The sequence below is a fragment of the Cornus florida genome, unplaced genomic scaffold (genome assembly GCF_030987335.1).
Source record: "Cornus florida cultivar Cherokee Brave unplaced genomic scaffold, ASM3098733v1 CherokeeBrave_3.0.0_Hap2_Chr10, whole genome shotgun sequence".
NCBI classification, from domain to species: Eukaryota; Viridiplantae; Streptophyta; class Magnoliopsida; order Cornales; family Cornaceae; genus Cornus; species Cornus florida.
In genome coordinates, this window is record NW_026775580.1 from 15339277 (window position 1) to 15358103 (window position 18827).

At 34.8% G+C, this 18827-nt stretch overlaps 1 long non-coding RNA gene across 1 annotated transcript; it reads left to right on the forward strand.

Moving 5' to 3' along the window:
- The first annotated feature begins 17345 nt into the window (after positions 1 to 17345).
- LOC132278644 (uncharacterized) lies at positions 17346 to 18575 on the forward strand. The gene is made up of 3 exons (XR_009471100.1): positions 17346 to 17809; positions 17908 to 17956; positions 18078 to 18575. It is a non-coding gene; the product is annotated as an uncharacterized LOC132278644 (long non-coding RNA).
- The last annotated feature ends 252 nt before the right edge of the window (positions 18576 to 18827 follow it).

Below are 18827 nucleotides of genomic sequence, written 5' to 3' on the forward strand. Positions count from 1 at the left end.
AACATTGGATCAAAATCCCTATAGTGGACAACAAAATCTCAAAACACAAGTCTACCATGTAGCTCACTCATGATAATCCCAACAACCAAGGTCACAAAACCCAACATAAGTGCAGAAAGGATGAAACAGTATAAACCAAATACTCGCATAGTGTATGATCACAAAACTTAAATGACATAAATCACATAATATCATAGTACTAAGCACAATACACATAAGGTAAACTAAATAAACCACCTATCACATAGAGGTTAAACAAATAACAACGCGTTATATACCACCAACGGTACAAACATGGCAAACAAATACAGTATGAGCAAACGTATCATATACATCCTCATACAACAATCACATAGTCATACACCCTAAACATGTTTTTAAGGTATGCCCGTCAACAATGGAGCTCATAAACATGTAAAAGTGATCACACAAATGGCAAGTTCGTAAAATCAAAAGAATGAATGCAATGCCTCTCTAAAGACACCACACAGAAAACGTACAACAGAACCTAGATGAGTCCAATCTCTCATCACAAGGTAAGGAAACATCCCCCAAACCAAGATGCCAACGAGTTCAGTGGGAACTCTACAGGACTCTACCAGAACCCTAACAAGATACCCCAAAAGGAAACAAGATCAATAATAACATGAATTATTATGATCGAATGCAACTCACGCCATGAATGCACGAAACAAGAAACAAGGCAATGTATGCAACATACAGTCATGCCAAAGCAAATAAGCATATATAACATGCTAAAACGAATTAAGTAAGCTTCAAAACAATTTGTCAATTAAGCATGTAGACAGGTTATCAAACCAAGCATGTTATCAAGAAGCACATAAACATGTTATAATACTGAAACATATTAATAAATACCATATGTACACGTATAACATAGCAACAAAAATGTGATATGCACCCAAAACCCGTTATCCAAGGTATTCAAACCTAGGAGCTCTGATACCACCTGTGACGGCCCTGGTTTTTAGGCCAGTGCGTCAGTGATGAACCGAAAGGATGATTCAATAACGGATCTGAAATGCAAAAGTGAAAATGGAAAACAAGACTCTAAGAAGTTAAAGTAACCTTCCATGAGGTCGTGGAACTCAATGAGAAATGATGCGGAAGCAAAAGATCAAAAATATGACAAATAAGCCCCCAGGGGCAAAATAGTTATTTCTGAAAACTATGGACTCGGGTGCCATCGAGCATACTGCTGGAAGGACAATAAAAAACTAATCAAGATGGACTCAAGAATCACATGATTCGGAGTCCAAACGAAGGAGAAATGGCATGACGAAGAAAAACGAGCACTTAAAGCAAAAAGGGTAAACTGGTAATTATTCAGGAAGATCCGAGTGCAACTGAGCACACCGTTGGAAAGACAGCAAAAAATTAGTCAAGTTCAAAAAAAAGTTCACTCGATTTGGAGTCCGGACGAGGGAGAAACGAGGGTTTGAAGTTGAGATATCGCGGCGGCCCGACGAAGGCCATGGCGCGCTCGGCGCCCATGAGCGAGCACACCGGCGCCCATGCCAGCGCCTAATGGCATGCACATGATGACTGCAAGAAGAAAAAATTGAGTGTCCAGAATTGAGACTTGAAACGGAGGTCGAAACGAGTTTTTTTGGAAAAACACGAAGAAGAAACTCCTCCTAAAATCGAGTTTTCTACCCGACAGCGCATACAGAAACGAAAAAAATTCACTGTGAAATCCCCAAAATGCCCTTACATCAGAAATAGACAAGAGGCAAAAAGCTGCTATAGGATCTAAGAGCAGAAATGGGCTAAAAGATGAATTTTCTGGAAAAACACGAAAAAGAAACCCCTCCCGAAATCAAATTTTCTACCCAATTACGTGAGAGAAAATGAAAAAAAACTCGCTGCAAAATGGCCAAAACGCCCTCCCAAGAAATCTGGTCAAGCGAGCTAAAAAGCTGCTAAAATGAAAACTGGAAGCTGAAACTTCATGAGGGATTTCCGGTACCAAGACGACATTTTCTGGAAAAATACGAAGAATAAACCCCCCCTCCCCCCTAAAATCACGTTCTCTAAGTGACCATGTTGAGACCAGAATTTATTTCCCGAAAGAAAACCCTAGAATGCCCTAAAATCAGATTATGCAAGAAAATTGAAAAATGATTCCATAGGAGGCTCAAATCACAAAGGAAAGGGTTTTTCTCGGAAACGATCTTGTACGCAGACGTAACTTACCTAATTGGATATGCTACAATAGTCCACAACTTAAAAATACCACCGATGCAAAATTTGACCCCCCAACGGCCAAAAGGGCGAAAATGCACATGAAATGGAAAATTTGAAATTTAAAATAGACGAATGATTTCAAATTACCGTTTGGCCCTTGGCCACACTTCATGCATGATTAATGAGACTTAGTGGAGGTGCCAGAACACATTTTGCACCACCAGATTCGAAAGTAAACCCTTAAAGGCTCGGATTTACTATTTTAGCCCAAAACGCATTATATGAAACTAAAATGTAAAAATGAAAACAAAATGGTATTTGGCCCTTGGTCACACCTCATACATATTAAATGAATACTAGATAATGAATTTCATACACAGCGCATGCTCTGGTACAAAATAGCATACTAAAACGCATGATTTTTCATATATTCTCATTAAATGCAAGATTTAACATCCATGACATATATGCAATTCCAAAAGAAGTTTGGCCCTTGGCATCAAGTCATATACATAAAATGAGAATCAAAAAGTGTGCTTAGGCACACATTACAAGTTTAGAATCAAATATACACATTTGACAAATAAGGCTACAGATGGCATTTCAAGCCAATCTTTACAAAAATGGAACCTTCAAGTTCACAAATCATCCGAGCATAATGAGAATCTCAACCTTGATTCCTGTACCTGAAATATATCCCAGTAACTTTGGGGTGAGTAACATAAAGCTACTAATATGAAATGAGCATGCATCGACCTAACATTTTATAATTTTATCACCTTAAGGTGAAACATGTCAAAGGGGCTTAAGCCACATAACGTGTATGTCAAGATGAGACTCAGGGAGCATCCTAAGCTACCCTAGATCATTTCTAGCACAAATCACATCACCCATGCAATTCAAACAACATAGGAGCATGCTATACAAAGCAACATGATATAGATTCTCAAAGTCATCAACTTGAAATCTAATATACAAAAACGACAAAGGTGGGTCATGCCGCTTAACGTCTATGTTCCAAATGAATCTATAGGATCATTCCTAAGTCACATTTGAACAATAAAACACGAATCACAATATCTATGCAATTTAACTAACATAGAAGCATGATATACAAAGTAACAAGATATAAATTCTCAAAGTTATCAACTTAAAATCTAAAAGTGTGAAATCAACTAAATATAGCAATTTAGTATAATTAGAATTTCTAATACCACACATCAAGACATAGATTCTCTAGGTTATCAACTAGAAATCTAAAAGTGCGAAATCAACTAAATATAGCAATTTAGTATAATTAGAATTTCTAATACCACACATCAAGGCATAGATTCTCTAGGTTATCAACTAAAAATCTAAAAGTGCGAAATCAAATAGTGGAATACTTGGACATCTAAGCTCGGAATTCTGCCCAGACCTCAACGGCTATTATGGGCACTAACCCACTGGTAATACGACCCCTAGTGCGCACTATCTTGACGGGGAGAACTCATACCTCCCGCACTAGAGCCAAACTCTAGCAATATCGTAGTAACAATGTCCCAAGTGACTCTAAAATAAATAAGTTTACAACTTATATACGAAATATATATAAAGCACGAAACTACATTCCATGCACAAGTAGGTTGTAACCACACAGCTCATGCTCTAAATCCACAACTACTATAGGATGACAAATGTCGAATCTTCAGAGCGCGATTCGTTACGCGCTATAATAACATCACATGTCGAATCTTCAGTGTGCGATTTGTTACACGCTATAACAATATAATTCAATATTGAAAACATAAATTGAAGAATCTAATACAAGTCTAAAATCATGATTTAAATATACGTCCAATGCCAAATTCATGATTAAATCAATAATGCAATAGAAACGGAAATTAATCAAGTAAATTAATTAATTTCTCTAAGTTTCAAATCTCAACCAAATGGTCCCTAATTAACACATGTTAAATAACATAGCATGGTCATTGCATATACCAATTCAAAAACTCAATTAGACCATTAAAATAATAAGATGGAATTTAATTAAACCATGATAGTCAAATCCCTAAATTCTAAAACAATATCAAATGGTCCCAAATTAATATATACTAGTATACAAGCCCTAGTCATCACAAATATCAAGTTAAAAACTTAATTAAACCAATGGACCTTTAAAATAGATTTTAATTAATCATTTTAATTAAAATCTCTAGATTTTCATACTCATCCAAATGCTCTCAAATTAAAGTATGTTAAAGAACATGCCAAGACTTAATTTAATAGCCTATCACAAGTTAATTCCATGCAAGGAACGTCCATGATAATTAAACTTTCACAAAAGATAATTATTAAATAAAAAGTGCAATTCTTTATCAAATACTTCCAATTTAATATATGTTAACAAATATACCAAAGCCTAATTTACTAACATGCCATAATTTAATTCTAAGCTGGATATCATCATGAGAATTAAATCTTAAACATAGAAAATAATTAAATTAAATTCTAGATTATGAACAAAAGCATGCATACAAGTTGTATAATCATGGGAAACACTCAATACAACACATATATAATCCTAAAACATCCCCTACCTCAATTTGAGATGAAACTCTCAAAAGCCACCAAAATGAAACGGCTCCGAATCTGACACTACTTTGGGGTTTTGTTAGGGACAACGCCGTGAACATTAAACTCCAAAGAGGACATACCAAAATCCTAACTTGACCTCAAACCCGAACTCAAAATTTGGCCAAAAACGGATTCTAATAAGGGTGAAAGAAGCGCGTAATCAAGACAATACAAAACGCGAAGGCACTATGACTTTATAACAAAGGGAAGGAGGTTTAAATGAGAGGAGAAGGGTGGCAGCCCCCCTTGGGCTGCCATAGAAGGTTCTGGTCGTGCATGGAGAGGGGAGAAGATGACTTTTTGACTTTAAGTCCTCCTATTTATAGAAAATCTCAAAAAGTGCCCGGAAAGGGCCCCGCCGGGTCCGGAAAAGTAAAATTTGAGCAAACGCGCTCAAACGGAAAAAATCCATGAATGAAAAAGATTCAAAATGAGAAAATATGAATAACGGAAGAAACGGCGTTAAAAATTAAGTCCCGAGTAGAGAGATATGCCCCGAACAAGTTCAGCAACAACTGGGTCAGAAACTCTGAAACTAGAGAAAAATGACCAGAACGGAATTCTAAGAGTACACAATTTGACAAAATGTGAAAATGAATCCCGTACGAGGATCCAGGCTCCAGATGAGGTATTTTTGTAATAACTTTCACTAATTGCACAATGGCCCCTCCAAAAAGTGAAAACTGCACTAATGGCCCAGAATGAAAATATCTTCAAAAAATATTTTCTTAAAAACCCCTGAAATAAAATATCTTCAAAAGATATTTACGAAAAATATCCCAAGAAAAGAAAAAGATTCTGAAAAATTATGCATCCATACCCCTATGGACACTGGGAGAAACCAGAGTACTTTCTTATAAAAGTAAAGATACGTATTTCGTGGAAACCACTTAGGATGAAGGTACGTGAAGTCGAAAACCAAATTCGAGTACGAAAAGTGAGGTTGTGCCAAAAAGTGACAAACGGGGAAAAGACAAAATAGGGAAAAAGACGAAATAGGGAAAAGGACGAAAAGTGAATAGTGTCGAAAAACGAAAAATGTGGAAATGACTCGGTCCTTAAAGGAAGCTGTCAATCCAAAGAAAAGAGTCTCAGAAATCATTCCAGAGCACTCAAGATGACACTAAGTGACAAGAAACTGAACTCAGCAAGGAAAAGAACAACGGAAAAAAAAATATCCGTGAAAATCTGAGAAAAAGGAAATGAAAAATGACAGGGTCATTACAGATGCATAACTGGCTATGATGGTTTGATGTGTGCCTTGTTAGGCCTAGGTACTCATGCCACTTTAGGTGCGTTTTGCATGATGCCTACTAGTCTGGTTGAGATGGGCCTGTAGTCCAATGAGAGTCCTGTAGTGTGGATTTATATATATATATATATATATATATTTACGGACTATATAGTTAATGTTGGGTTGTTTAGGATGTACATGCGTATCAAGTCTCTGCTTGGATTGTAGTAGTATAAAATTTGCGCGTGGGCCTAACCTACTCTTAATTTTTTCAGGTGTCAGGCGGTTCCAGTCTTAGAATGTGATCGAGTTGAGCAGAGACAGTCACTCATTCTTCCGATTATATAGGACTGCTTCTCATGTTTCCATTTTACCTTTGGATTTTATCACAGTAGTTTGAATTTCAGTTTGGGATTTTTATTAAAGGTCCACCAGAGATGAATTCCCGAGTTGTTTAGTGATTGGAGGATATTTATGGAGGTTTCAGTTTATTGGATTATTATATCATTTAATTTAATGGATTTTATTTTAGATATCTCTTCAGTTTTATTATTTATTTCTTTAATTCATTTTTGTATTATGTGTTCAATTACATATTAATTGTTTGGTATCCCTTGGATCTGTGCTCGGACTTGATCACCCGTGGCTTTAGAATCGAGTGGTATCACACTAAGCATCCCTCCTAGACTTTGATGCTTTGTAATTAATGGGGATTAGTGTTGTAATTCTTGTCTTGACCTTTGATATTTATATAAATCTTGTTTCTACCATGATTTGTGTAGTTTAATACTTTCAATTGATCATTTTATTCTATTCATATGTCTATATATGCTAGAATGGATGTTCGTATGTTTATCTCTAGATTTTGTTACATTGGTGCATGTCTATGTGTGTTGATATTATGAATCTAGTGATGGTCAAGGCATGGTGCTTAAATGGAATACTCTTGAGGTTTATTTGATGGTTCATACTTATTTCTTGATGGATTGTGCCACAACCTTAGTTTAATTAGTTTAATTTTCAAGTCACTAGCTTAGTTGTAGTGTAGTTGCCTTACTTTCTTAAATAGGTGGACAATCCATTCTTGTTGTTTGATATTCCATGCTTATAAATGCAAGTAGTATATTTCTCTAATTTGATGATGTGCATTGATTGTGGGCTTATGGAAGGATTAATGGCCTAATTTGATATGTTATGCTATTCACTAGATTGGCTAAACAATGTATGCTTACTTAGCCATCCATGCTAATATTTCAATCAATGGCACACACTCGCATTTGCAATATAATTTCCCCTTAATCCATCACACATTGAATGTCTAGGAAGGTAATGCTTAGTGGTGAACTCTATGACCCAAGACTCCTCTCTCCTATATTCTACACTTTACTTAATTTATTTGTTTTATATTGCATTAGTCTAGTTTAATTTGTAGTTTAACTCAACTAACAAACCATCTTTTGATCACTTGACCTACTAATCCAACATTGTTTCCATACAAATACTGCACTTTTCCCCTGGGACGATCCCTACTCACCCTAGCTATATTAGTAGTTTGAAGTAGCAGTGGCACTCTATAAATTCAAACTTGGCCACACTACGCACTTTTAGCTTGTTGCAATGCGACACCCACCATTCTCCATTGTTAAGGGTCCTAAAGCATGTTACTAAGTCCCATAATCATCCATAAATGAATTTACATCAGTATATCATAAAAAGAATCTATTTAAATCAAATCTAAGCCATTAATTTACCAATTCATACATTAAGAATAAATAATTACAAAACCTATGCTCTAGATCAATTTAAACATGGATACTGATTTTATAAATCTTTTAATCATTCCTAAAGTTATACTAGAGACATATAGATCACAGATCTAAGGGAGAAGGATAGAACAGAGGACTTGCCTTAAACTTTCGGATCGAAAACTAAACTCCTTCTTCCTTGTTCTTTTTCTCTAACGCCGGTAGCCTTCACCTTATCATCGTCCACTCTACTAATCCTTCTTTTTCTTCTTCTATCTCTCTTTTTTTTTTCTCTCTCTCTCTCTTCCTCACATTCTTTCTTTCTTTCTTGCACCCTTTTCTCTTTCCTCTTTTCTCCCTCTAGATGTACTCTATATGTGTATATATATATACACACATAAATATATACTACATATATCCTAGACCTAACATACGTCTAGACAATCTCAAACTAACTAATTAAATATAATAATAAATAATTATTTTTAATGAAACATAATATATATATATATATATATACACACACACACACACACACATACCTCATTATATATATAACTACTAATCCCCATGGGTCACTATCCAGCCCATTTATGATCCTACTCATATAGGCCAAGACCAATCCAGTTGGTCCATGGGTTACAACCCAAATCCATAATCCTTTAAAATAAAATAAAAATAAAATAGATAAACAATTTAACTAATCAACCAAACAATTCAATCAATTTATTTAAATTAACATATACACATGAAATCAAATAAAATGCAGAATACAATTAGCCAACATAACTCATTTAAAACAATTAAATAAATAATCAATTAAACACACAATTAAATATAAAAATAAATAAACAAATATCCATATAATTTAATAAAAATTCAATTAAAATAATTAAATAAATCTCTAGAAATTAGGGGTATTATATGGCATAATCAGATACATCACACATGATCTCTAAAGGAAGAGCCCAATTTGGAGGCTTCATTATGGGAACAGAGGAAAGAAAAGAGCAAAGCTTCTCAAACACTTCAAGGCACAAGTCATCAAAGTGGAATGGAGTATCTTTAGCAAGAAGATTACACAAAGGTCATGATATTTTGCTAAAGTCATTGATAAAACGTCGATAAAACCCTGTGTGTTCAAGAAATGATCGAACTCCCCTTATGGAGGTAGGGGGAGGAAGATTGGAGATCAATTATACTTTGGCTACCATAAAATGGCTCTTTTCCTAACTAAGAATCAAATTGGTCTCCCTACAACGCTAAAGAACAAGTGAAAGATTGCGGAGACAATTTTTGAAAGTGAATCTGAAAATAGAGAAGTCATCCATAAAGACTTCAAGAAACTTTTCTACCATATCCGAGAAAATAAACATCACACACCTTTGAAAAGTAGCAGGGGCATTGCACAATCCAAAAGGCATCTGACTATAAGCAAAAGTACCGAATAGACATATAAAAGTAGTTTTCTCTTGGTCTTTTGGATCAAGCCATCTGATTATAGCCAAAATAACCGTTTAAGAAGCAATAAAAGCTCTGGCTAGCCAACCACTCTAGGATCTGATCAATGAATAGTAATGGAAAGTGATTCTTCCTAGTAGTGAAGTTGAGTATCTGATAATCAATACACACACGCCAACTGGTAATGGTGCGTTGTGTAATTAATTCACCCTCAAAATTCTTAACTCTATGATACCGAACTTTTTATGTACCACTTATATGGGGCTCACCCATTTGATATCAGAGATGGAGTAAATGATTCCCACATCTAGGGGTGGCAATTTGTGTTCGCGAGTCATAATCACGTCGTATCAACTTAAGAGTATTATACTAAACAGCTCAACCCAAACATGACCTGTTTAACAATCATGTCAGGAACTCTTAACACTAACCAGACCTGTTTATTAAACGGGTTACACGTGTAACCTATTTAATGACCTATTTATGAAAAAATATATATTATTTAAATTATTAATAATACTCAATAAAATAATAAATACTAAAATAAATATAAGTTTTAATTAACCAAAATACTAAATAGTTTTCTAGTTTACAAAAGATAAAATTATAAGACACAAGTTTATATAGTAATTTTAAAATTTAAATAGAAATTTATTTATGACATATATAGTTAAAAGTGCATAAATGGGTTACATAGGTTGAACCCATCAACCCAAATATGACACGATTAACTAAACGGGTTAATCGTGTCGACCTGTTTATGACCCGATTTTGTTTAAGGTCAACCTAAACCCGTTTAACTCGTGTCGTGTTCAAGTCATGTCAACTTTTTCCACCCCTACTCGCATCTAGCAATTTAACTATTTCCTTCATCATTACCTCCTTCATATTTGGATTTAATCTTCGTTGGAGTGCACGAGAGGGTCGAGAACTATCCTTCAAATGAATTTGATGCATGCAAATTGTGGGAATGATTCCTTTCAAATCAGCCACACTCTACCCAATAGCCTCTTTATTTTGTTGAAGAACTTTTAAGAGACTGCTTTATTCAGAACTTGTGAGATTGGAAATAGTGATCACCGGTAGGGTGTCATTTGAACCCAAGAAAACATACATAAGCTTGTCCAGAAGTGGCTTAAGCTTAAGTTTGGGTGGGGACTCGAGAGAAGGAATAGGAGGAGTGATAGAAAGAGGTGGAAGAGGCTCAGTCCTAGACTTCCATGGGGAAAATCTATAATAGGAGTTGTATCAAGCAAAAATTTTACCTCTAAGATGGAAGACTCGATGTCGAAGTCCTCAAAATTGAAGTGAGCCAGACAAGCTTCTAGAGGATCCTTGGTCAACAGTGTCCAGAGTGAATCCTCAACCCACTCATCAATGACATCAAGGAAGAATCATTCACTATCATCGTGGGGATGATGAATGCCATTGAAGATGTTTAGTTTGACTTTCATATTCCTAAAAGATATATCCATGGTCCCTATCTTTCAGTTAATGTAAGCATTCGTTGTGGCTAAGAAAGGACAACCAAGGATCACAAGAATGTATCCTTTAGGATCGTGGACAGATTTTGTATCCTAAATAAGGAAATCGACTAAAAAACAAAACTTATTGATGAACGCTGAAAAGTGCGCATTTAAACCCTTTAAGCATATTCTAGAACCTTTATCTACCTTATTTTCTCGCCTTAGACTAATTTCATATTATTTTCACTTTCAGGCACTTATCCCCAAAAAAAGTCAATTCAGCCCAATTAGAGCATAAAAGAAGCAATCTTAAGCTGAATGGAAAAAAAGAGCAAAGTGGAAGCAAAATGGTGGAAAAGCAGTATCTTCGATCGATCTTAACAATTCTTCAATCAATCTGGAGGTAATCGATCTGGCCATTTCAAGATGGATCCCAGCCTTTGTCTTTATCTAAAAGATTTCACCATCTTCGATCGATCCAATTTTCCTCAGATCGATCGAAATCCTTTGATCTTTTCCCCACCTACCACTTTTGTCTTTTTCCCAAAAATCTCAGATTTGTCTTTATTCAAAAAGGCGTCGGCATGGAAGGATTGATCTCGCCAAAATTCGATAGATCTCACCTAAGTTCGATCGATCTCACCATAGTTCGATCTATCAAACCCTCTCAAGTGTAAAATAAAATAGAGTTTAGCTCATTAAAATATGGTTCATGGTGCAATCATTGAAGGGCCCCTAGTGCACGAGTCCAAACCATTGGGTGTAACACTTGAGCTACCTATATAAGGATTTGGAGCCATTTTAAGAGCAACATTCATTCATATACACACATACATACTCAGAGACTAAGAAAAGAGAGGAGGAGAGACTAGAGACACATCATTTTGGGAGTTCTTCCATTTATCTAGGGTTTCTATCAAGAAGAAGATCATTCCTACCATGGAGATAGCCCTTGAGGGTTGGAGGACTACATCAATGAGTGGCTAAACATCTTCTTGGGGCTAGAGTTAGCCCTAAGCATGCCTTCTAGACCTTGATGTTTTGTATTTTGAGGGGATTTGTGTTGTGATTCTTGTCTTGACATTTGATTTATATATGAATCTTGTTTATACAATGATTTGTGTGGTTTAATACTTTTTATTGATTATTTCATTCTATCCATATGTCTATACATGCTAAAATAGATGTTCATGTGTTTATCTCTAGTTTTTGTGTTGTTGATGCATGTCTATGTGTATTGATGCTATGGATCTAGAGATTGTCAAGGCATAGTGCTTAATAGAATACTCTTGTGGTTTATTTGATGGTTCATGCTCATTTCTTGATGGATTGTGCCTCTTCCTTGGTTTAATTAGTTTAATTTTCATATCCCTAACTTAGTTGTAGTGTAGTTGCCTTAGTTTCCTAGATAGGAGGACAATCCATGCTTGTTGTTTGATATTCCATATTTATGAGTAGTATATTTTTCTAACTATGTGATGTGTTTAGATTGTGAGCTTAAAGAAGGGATTAATGGCTTAGTTTGATATATTGTGCTATTCACTAGGTTGGTTAGACACTATATACTTAATTGGTCATCCATACTTGTTGAAACAATCAATCACACACACTATTGTTACAACACATGTTTCCCCTCATTAATTATACATTAAGTGCCTAGAAAGGTAATGTTTAGTGGTAATCTCTAAGTCCCAATGCCTCTCTCTCTTGTTCCCTCTATCATTTATTTGTTGTTGTTTGTTTTACATTGAACTTGCTTAGTTTTAGCTAGTAGTTTAATAAACCAAACAAACCACCTTTTGATCACTCAACCTACTAACCCTATATATTGTTTCCATATCAATACTGCCCCCTAATCCCTTGGGAGGATCCCTACTTACTCTTGCTACGTTAGTAGTAGTGGTGGTAGTGGTTTTTATAAATTTAAATTTGACATAAAAGGCTTTTCTTGAACCGCACATTCACTACATTATTTTAATGTACACAAGCGGCCAAGGCATCGTCACTTATATATCCACTTTTTTGAGTAGATATTCAATAATTCCACGTAGTTGCTTGACAAATCGGTCAGCAAGCTGTAAAACAACCGACGTAGGTTTCAGATCTCCCAAGCCTAATTGTTCATAAACCGAGTAAGGAATAAGATTAACACTAGATCCTAGATCAAGAAGTGCTCTCTTTATCTCATTATTTCCAATGATGCAAGAAATTGTGGGACCACCAGGATCTTTGAACTTGGGAGGAGTGCTATGTTGAATTATGGCACTAATTTGCTAGGTGAGATAAATTTGTTTAGGAACTTGGCTTTTTGATTTCTTTTCTTGAGTGTATAAGTCCTTCAAAAATTTCGAGTAGGCTGGGATTTTTTTGATGATATTAAGGAGAGGTAGATTGATTTTGACCTGCTTAAAGATCTCTATCATATCTTGAATTTTCTCTCTTTGTTTGCCAAAGTAGGAGGGTTCCTTGAGATGTTGAGGAATTGGAGCTTTTGGTTCATAAGATGTCTCAAGGTTAGGAGTAGATAAAGAAGTGACTTTACCTTGAGCTCATTTGGTGCTCCATGAAGTAGAATTTGAAAGATTCTCATGAAGATTTGGAAATAGAAGAATTGGATTACTTGGAATCTTATACCTCTCACTCTACTCCTATTTTCCCTTAAATTCGTTTTCATTGACTTTTCCACTCCTCAATGTGGTGATGGCCTGAACCTACTCATGATAACTACTTAAAGGATTTATATCGTCAACCTTGTAAGTTTGCCCTTTTGGGTTGGCTACAAGCTGACTTGGCAGCTTCCCATCTTCTTTATGAGATAAGGTATTAATTATTTTCCCAACTTGAGCTTCCAACTTAGCTATGGCCTAAGAATGAGAATGGAGTAATTAAGTATTCTCTTTAAAATCAGTGAGAGCAATTAACACTTGATCTTCAAAAGCAGAATTTCTTGAAGGAAGAGGAGAAGCTTGATTAGCTTGATTCAAAATTGAGGAGGATGATGGACAGATGATTGATTAAAAGAATTATTTGGAGGTTGAGAATTGGATTGATTTTGAAACTGTCCCTGAGATTGTGGGACAGGATTACATTGGCTTTGATTCCGCCATGATAGATTAGGATGATCTCTCAATCCAGAATGTGGCTTTGGCTTGATCTTGAGGGAGTTCGGAAGATTACCCCATGAGAGGACAATTTTCAGCAAGATGTGAAGGGTTAGAGTAGATATAGCACACCTTATGTGGTATGGAGGAGTGCGGAGAAGGAATAAGAACATAACCTGCTGCTAGGACTTGGTCAGATCTTTATGTTAATGCTTCTATTTGAGTAGCTAATTCCTTAGTTTGCTCAACTTCAAACAGACTTTTTACCTTAAGGATACCAGGAGTGGACCTAAACCTATCATAAATATCATGGTGTGGACACTTTCTATGAGGTTCATCTAACCCATCATAAAAGATTTGCACCAAGTGCCATTTTACAATATCATGGTGTGGACACTTTCTCAAAAGATCATTGTATCTTTCCCAAGCAACATGGAGTTATTCCCCCATGATTTGTTAGAATGCTATGATTTCTCTTCTCATTTAGGTGGTTTTACCCACACTGTAGTATCTTTTTAGAAATTACTGTTGCATTTTGTCCCAAGTTCCAATTGAACTATTTAGAAGGGAATGCAACCAAGGTCTTGTTTTATCTTTGAGAGAGAATTGGAAAAGACGCATCCTAAAAACATCATTAGACAATGTTAACAATTTGGTAGTCGAACATAATTTTAAGAAATCATTTAAGTGCTTATAGGGATCCTCGCTAGCATATCCATGGAATGAAGGGAGGATTTGGATCATAGCTGGTTTGATATCAAAATGGGTTGCATTAGCATCTGGGAATTGAAAGTATGAAGGAGATGTATAGGATGTTGGAATATTGTGATCCCTCAAAGGTGTAGGAGCGGGTGCAGGTGGAGCGACCACTCCTAGTGGGTTATTACCATTAATATTGGCCATGTTTGGATTAGAAGATTCTCATAACAATTTAGAATTCTTTTTAGGTTTTCTAATTTGCTTAAGAATCTTTTCAATTTCTGGGTTATATTCAATTAATAGTAATGACAAGGAAAGATGACGTAACATGCGCTAAATTTAATTACAAGAAAGAAAAAGAAATAATAAAAAAATTCCAAGTAAAGAAATAAAATAACAAGAACTCACAAAAGGTTCCGATACCATAACTTCTTTTCTTTAAGCTGCTTCGCTTTTACAACTAAATTCCTCCACTTAAAAAGAAAAAGAAATAAGATGAGAAGTCAGAGATTCCAAAACAACAAATTAAACTTGGACTAATTTATAAATTAACAATAACTGTTACACAATCCCCGGCAACGACACCAAAAATTGATGTATGTTTTCTCAATAGTAAAACCACTCGCAATAATACGAATTTTTGTAGGATAGGGCTATGAAGAGGGTGTCGAACCTCGAGCACTGTGTTGGATTGTCAAGTGTAAAATTAATTGCTAATTTAATTTAGAGAGAAATTTTGTTTGTTTTGATTATGTATCAATAACATGAAATGTAAAATAACGAATTTATCAAAGATTGAGATCAAGAGAAGAAATATTTAGGGCTTGACTTCACCACAAGCCTCATAATATGGTTAATTGATTCAACCTTAGGGATTTCAATATTTATACATGATCAGGAATTAAATGAATTAACATCCTATTTTATTCAATTTCAAGATGATAAATCATGAATTTACATTAAGCAATAACCTATTTTCGGTTGGCACGAATTATCTACCTAACTAATTTAAACTAAATTGCAGAATAATTCGTCTTCTCTAAGTATAAATTATCAAAACATTCATTCACAATACAATTTTTGCACTATTGCATGATCACTATTCAAATTGCTATGAGAAACCTTTAGCCGCCAATCTCAAACAATAACAATAGTTCGAATTTGATTAAATTAAAATAAATTTTAAGACAATACATTAATTTCATGAAAAACCAAGTTTATTCATTAAAACTCCAATTGCTTGGAACTGAAGTGCCATAGATGAATTTTAGTGTTGACGATGATGAAGATAATGAGTAGTGTTGAAGAAAATGTAGTTTCTGGGTTGGTGATTGATACAACAAACAAAGATTTGAATATGAAATTAAACATAGACAATGGTAAAAGGGACTCACTTGTTCTAGTTTTGTTGTTCTTCTGAGAAAATCTTGTTGCAAAATTAGACCTTCATCCGAGAAATCCTCCTTTCTGATAAAACTCTAGTCTTTAAAACACTCTCGTATTCCTTTAACCGATAAGGAAGTCAATCAATCGATACCCTATTTTTGCTATTTTTTCTCTGTTCGAAACCTTACTTGAATTTAGGGTTCTTTGGGCGTGAGCTCACTCTTTGGCGTTTGTTTTGTTTAGGTTTGGCTTTTTGTTGTGTTCAGGAACCATTTTACTCATCAGTTTTTATTTCTTACTATTTTTTTATTTTATTTTTTCGGTAATAAGTTACTCCGTATAAATTAACGGCTCATGAATGAAAAAACTCATTTTCTATCATTTTAAAGGAACCCACACATATTATAAATGGACTTTGATTCTCTAAGTTAAAACTCCCCTAAGTTATCTTAAGTTGATTTTTTTTTACGGAATGACATGTGTCATTTAAGATATATCTATGACTTATGTTAAATCACTTCAGTTAACTTAATAAAAGTTAGGAAACTGCACCGTTTTAAGATAGAAAAACTTTAAAATACCTTAACGACATTAACTTTCTTTCTCCTCTTCTCTGCAATAAGATCCCTTGGTAACCTTGTTTATTTTTTGATAGGCTTTATATATGATATGCTTTAAGAGTTATTGATTGCAGAATCAATATTACATACCTTTTTATTCAACCATTTATACTTTAGTTTAAATCTGAATTTGAATCTGTATAAAAAATAAAAATAAAAATAAAAAAAAAAAACCGAGAAGATTTAGTATTTCTAAATAATGAAGAACGTTTTTTTTTTTTTTTTTTTTTTTTTTTTTTTTTTTTTGTTGATATCAAGGAAAACTATGCTCAAAACTTGCATTTAACAAAATTCATCTAATGTATACTATTAAATTGAAAACCTACTATTCAAGTTCCTTTAATCAAATCACCTTCTTCGTCGAAGCCTGGGACGGACCTACGGTGACATTGGGGGGGGGGGGGGGGGGGGGGGTGGTTTTTATTACTAATATACCCTACTAATTTGCTCTTTTTCAGCTATGTATCCCTAAAATATTACTATTGACCCTGAGTCCGTCCCTGATCGAAGCCAATACTATTATTTTAGAAAAGAGAGAGAAGGAGCAATATTTTTTGGGAAAAAGATGAGATCTTATATGAGGAGATGTTTTATGTCTTCGAAAAGCTTTTTATATAAAAATGGAGTAGATTTTTAAATTTTATTAAATTAGTTTAATATAAGTCATAGATATATCTTAATGCCTTAATGAGACATGCCATTATGTAAAAAATTAATTTAGAAAAATTTTAATTAAGAGGATCCAAGTTTATTATAAATAGAAATAGACAGGGCAAAACAAGGCCTTTCATCAGTGCCACCGTAGGGACCGTTGGGTAATTAAGTCAGACGATTTGCGCCCCCAAATTGCACTAAGTTGTGATTCTCTTTTGAGGTTGAAGAAAGCGAAAATGACCAAAAGAAAAAGGGACTGTTTACATTCCACCTCGTCGGCAAGGCAAAGTTGGGTTCCTTCTTTTTGCGATGCCTTCCTTGACCTGAATTCCTGAAGCGGTGAAGCCAACAACTGAATTCAAAACCCTAGCTGGACAAACCATAATAGAAATTCAGGAGAAGCCATTTAGCAAAAAATTGAATATATATATATATATATATATCTTCACATGGCGAACACTTGGAGAAGAAAGTTGGGGAATATGAGGTCTTTCATTGGCAATTCCATGGGGGGTCTGAGGGGAGGAAGCAATCTGGCCTCATGGGTCTCTTTGCTGGATCCCTTGCTAACTATCTCTGGGTCAGGCCCTCCCAAGACCTCAAGCGCCAACAACAGGTAATCTGATAGTTCACCCATTAATTAATTTATTTTCTTCATCTCTACTAATAGAATTCAATGAATTCCAAAATTCTCAAAATTTTCTTGCATTTCAGGAAAGGGTAGCTCTGGCCGCAACTTCAGATCCTGATTTTTGATCCTCAGGTAGGCATTATAATTGACCCACCTAACCTTTTTGTATGATAGAATTCAATAGATTGTGGCTTGTGTTTACATTGTTTCATAATTCACTAATTTTAATAAAATTTTGACATTGATTTGCCAGCAATCTGGTTGGATACACGGAAACAAGAACGGGAGTGATAAATCCCAGGAATTATCTAACTGAAGTTGCAAAATTTTGTGAGTTGGTTCTGTTGTGTCTCAATAAGTGATCATAAGTTGTGTTTTATGTTCAAGTCTTACCAATATATATATGAGAGGTTACTTGAATGTTGAGCCATTTTCATTTAGACAATTCACGTGAACATCAGAGTCCAACATTTTTTGAGTTTCTTTCTATTGAGGATTGTACAAGACATTTTTGATGTAGTAAATTCAATAACAAATAATGGTTCAACACGGTTGATGTACAAAAGGACCTGTCCACATTGTGTGACGTCTCCAAGCTATTCTTTACATTGATGGGTGCTGCAGCCCTCCATCACTTGCTGCCTTGGTGAAACAAACCAGTCATAGTTAATCAACTTGGATTATTGTATTCTTCATATTGTTTCATTTAGAGCAACCCCGCGCGAGTATAAAGTGAACAATATCAATACTTGTGTTGAATGAAATGCTTTCCAATGCACATTACACACAAGTGGGATCCATGCAATATTACACACTCCCGCTTGAGAATCAAGTAGTGCCTAGCAGTGATAGTAGTAGCAGGCGCGGTGGGCCATTGTGTGGGTCTTTGTGTGTGATAATAATATAAAATGAAAAAGTGATATTGTATGATAATATATAAAATAAATATTATATGTGTATTGGATTAATTAATTAATATAAAGATAGTCAAATTTTAATTAAT